The sequence below is a fragment of the Thamnophis sirtalis genome, unplaced genomic scaffold (assembly GCF_051295495.1).
Source record: "Thamnophis sirtalis isolate CommonGarterSnake01/CBP01778 unplaced genomic scaffold, rThaSir2_p1.2 scaffold_4, whole genome shotgun sequence".
In the NCBI taxonomy this organism is placed as follows: domain Eukaryota; kingdom Metazoa; phylum Chordata; class Lepidosauria; order Squamata; family Natricidae; genus Thamnophis; species Thamnophis sirtalis.
The window spans coordinates 127,924,150-127,928,489 of NW_028261384.1; positions in this window are offsets into that span (position 1 = coordinate 127,924,150).

The following is a 4,340-nucleotide window of genomic DNA, read 5'->3' on the forward strand; positions in this document are numbered from 1 at the left end:
GGTCCAATTCAACGGCTTGCTAGGTTTAGGTTTCGGCCCACCTTTGGACAAGATTGGGATGGGAAGTGCAATTTTGGCAAAAGAAGGGATGAACTGACAGTAGAAATTAGCAAAACCCAAAAATTTCTGTAATTGCCTCCGTGTGCGGGGCGCCTCCCACTCAGTGACCGCCTTGACCCTAGCGGGGTCCATTTCCACCCTTGCGGGTGAGATACGATACCCAAGGTAGTCTATCTTCTCCTGGTGAAATTCACATTTGGATAACTTGGCATAAAGTTCCGCGGCTTGGAGTTTCTTCAGGACAGTGCAGACCAACTTGACGTGTTCTTCATATGTTTGTGTAAATAAGGATATCATCTAAATATACAATAACGCCCTTGTAAAGGTGGTCATGCAAAATCACATTAATTAGTTGCATGAAAACTGCAGGTGCCCCCTGCAGGCCAAAAGGCATTACACGGAACTGGAAGCAACCCAGGGGGCAGTTGAAAGCAGTCTTCCACTCATCTCCCTCCTTTATTCGGCTCTATAGTATGCCTCCCTTAAGTCCAGTTTAGTAAAAATGCGGCCTTTTCCCAGTTGGGCCATGTCCTTCATCAGAGGCAAAGGGTAGAGATTATGAGAAGAGATTGAATTAAGGTTCTTAAAGTTAACACATAAACAAAGGGAGCCATCTTTCTTCTCCCTGAATAGTACAGGGGCTGCCACCTTGGGTCTGGCTGGTTCAATGAAACCCCTTTGTAAGTTTTTGTCAATAAACTTCCTCATTTCCTCCATCTCTCTGGGCGACATAGAATATATTTGGGGTTTTGGAAGCAGCACTCTAGGCAAAATTTTGATGGAGCAGTCAGTGAGTCTGTGGGGTGGAAGTTTATCTGAAGATTTTTCACTAAAAGCCCCCTTAAGGTCCCAATATTCTTTCGGAATCTTTTCTTCCCCCTCAATTTTCTCCTGGCCCCTGGTGGCCAATGCGGGGCTGGAGCCACCAGGCTCAGGGGCGTTGGCATCCCTGTCTGGGGCTGTGCTGGTCTGGATGCGCAGCCACCCCTCCCTCCAGTTAATGCGAGGGTTCTATTTACAAAGCCAGGGGAGGCCCAAAATAAGGGGTCTGTCCATCCCAGGTGCCACAATAAAAGAGATCAATTCTACATGGGTGCCCATTTTCATCTCTAGAGGTTCAGTGTATAAATCAGCCCCCCCCCCTGCAATGGATCCATCGATTTGGCAAAAAACAATAGGGGTTTTCAAAGTCCTCAATTTCAAGCCCAGTTTCTCAACAATTGCAGGATTAATCATACATCTAGAACAGCCTGAATCAAGGAAGGTGGAAAGCCGCTCCATCTCCCCACCAGATGGCACCTTTAACTCAATTGGGATCAACATGGGGCCTTTATGTGAACTCACGCACTGAGGCGAGCCGTCGTCATCGGAGTCATCAAAGGAGCTGGTGGTCACGTCCGCTCCCTCCTCCACTTCCGGCTGGAAATGCTGGGGGGTATTTTCAGCAGCGAACGCAGCCTCCTTCTTCTTCCCTGGGACCTTGCTTACCTTCCCTTTCCTCTTGGCAGGGAGTGGGGTGGGTGGTGGAAGTTTAACGCGGCAATCCATGGCTCGATGGCCTCCTTTCCCACAACGGAGGCACATGAAAGGCTTGTCCTTGCCGGCGGAGCTTCCCTTCCCTTCACCCCTGATGCAGAATGGGGCCCTTTGAGCTGGGGGGGGGGCGATCTCTCTGCTTTTTCCTCTTTCACACATTGAAATCTAATCAAATCTAGCTCAACATCTGCTGTAGTTTCATAGCAAGCAACAACTTGCTTAGGAAGGTGTCTGTTAACGCATTGTTGGTAAATGTCCTCATTTAATCCCAATGCAAACTGATCCTGAACATGTTCAGCTACTAGCTTATTTCCCTGTTTAGGGCCATAAAATTCACCTTCCCTCGTTTCTCAATCAGTGGGTCATCAAACCTCCTCTTAAATGCAGACATAAAATCGTCAAAATTCCTCAGGAGAGGGGAATTACATTGGTGTAAGCTCACCATCCAAACGGCCGCTTTTTCTTCCAAAGAAAGTGAAACTATTTGCACCTTCATCTCATCTGATTCTAAAACTTGGCCATATTTTTCCATGTAGTTGCAAATCTGTATGATGAAAAGACCCAACTTCTTCGTATCACCGTTATATTTTACTGGTAAGGGAGGGACTCTTGCCATTCTGCATCTTCTGTGGGACCCCCCTACTCTGGTAGCAGCCCTGGCTTGGGGGGAGGCTGTTTCTGGGTTTGCTTGCTCCCATCCCCCCTCGGCCTCTTCACCCTCCCTAAATTTATGCAAGGAGTACCTTTGTTCAAATTCTTCCATTTGCTCTCTTTCCATCACTCTCTCTTGGGACCTCCGCTCGGTCATAGCTTCTTCCCAGTCTGCTGGTTTTTTCCTTTGTTTCCGTCTGGTAACTCCTGCATCCAAATTCTCATAATCCTCATAATCCTCTTTTTGCCCCACTCCCAAAGTCCATCGGGGCCGAACCGCAGGCTCCTCTATCCTTAGGCCAGCTAGCCTTTCAGGTAAAGTTGGTTCTGCAGTTTCTCTTTCAATCTCCTCATCATTGCTTGCTTGCAATGACATTTTCTCCGTTCCTTCTTGTGAATACACTCCCCACGGTAGGTTGAAAACTCCTGGTTGCGTGTGAGTGAGTCTTCGCTTATTGTCAACACTCCTCCATTAGATAATTAGGAAAGGAAAACCACCAGACTCCATTGATAGAAATCAAGTGTACTTTTACTAATTATAAATGATTAGAAGCATAGCAAAGTGAAGACTGATTATTTAGGCGCGAAAGCAAATGATATATAGAATAACCCATTCCCCACCCATTGGCATCCCAGTTACAGACCAATCATAATTCTCCCAAGTGTCAGGTGTGAGATCACCCAGGTGGAATGTCGGTGCCATTGGCCTTAGTGAGAAACCTCCTCCGCATGTGCAGTAAGACAGGCAGCAGAAACTCCAGAATCTTCCTCCAGCACAGTTAGTATTCCCCTCCCAAATACCATGCCCCCCCCTCCCCATTTCAATGGCAGCCAAAGCAGCAGCAAAGCAGAGGCTGACACACTGGAAGTTGTTTAAGAGCTTTTATCTGAAATGGTGTAGGGTTGAGGTTACTGTTAGCATTACTCTCTGTTCTGTCCAGTTCTGTTCTGTTCTGTTCTGTTCTGTTCTGTTCTATTCTATTATGTACTGTACTGTTCTGTTCTATTCTATAATATTCTATTCCATTCCATTCCATTCTATGCATATAAATTAAACAAGCTAACCAAGATTAGACATGTCATCATGAATAAGGTGAATTATATGAGGAAAGCTAAGAAGAAATTTTCCAACACCATGTTTTTCAATGAGGACTGCAATTGATGGTTTCCCAGTTTCTGGGCCAATATTTTATCTGCTACACCAAAGTCATTTTCAAACATTCAGATTTGGGGCAGTGGATATTAGTACCAATTTTCCTCAACATATTTTTCAATGGTTGTGAAGAATATTGGGAGACTTGGCTGTTTTCTTTTTTGGTAGGGGAATTATAAAGTCTTATGGTTACAGGACATGAAACCAACAATTTGAAAGAGAATTCACATTAGAATATTAAAAACTGTTTTTGAGACAAAATTATCTCCTTGATTTAGCTATTCCCATTTATTCTGATTGGGGCTCAGAATAATTATCAAAAAAATTTTAAAAAGTGGAAGGAAGGTTTCTAGGTTCTGAAATGAACTTGGAAGAAATCATCATAGCTACTGTGTTAGGCTATCCTAACTTGTTTGTTTAGGAAAGAAAGACCCTTGACTCCATTTGTAGTAAAAAGTAGAGTTTTACTAAAGCCAAATGGTTACCGTATAGGAAAAGCCAGATCTGAAGATTCCCATGTAAAGCCAATAATCTTACCTTCTCCTGGGCCCTCTCCCTTGGTCACCTTGCTATTGTACAATAAAGTTCCAATTACAGTCATGGTTTCATAGAGTGACTGTAAGTTATATATCCATGTACCTAGATATCATGTTGTTGCCTTGCATATCACTTGATGTGATGACACAAGAGAATAATGCAGAATAGACAAATTGGAGAGAGAGTGGGGAGGAAGGAAGACAGGCAGAAACGAAGGAAGAAACGAAGGAAGAAACGAAGGAAGGAAGGAAGGAAGAAAGAAAGAAAAAAGAAAGAAAGAAAGAAAGAAAGAAAGAAAGAAAGAAAGAAAGAAAGAAAGAAAAAAAGAAAGAAAGAAAGAAGCCATATATTCTGAAAATAACCAATATGCCTTTATTCATGGGTTCTGGCATAAATATTTGTT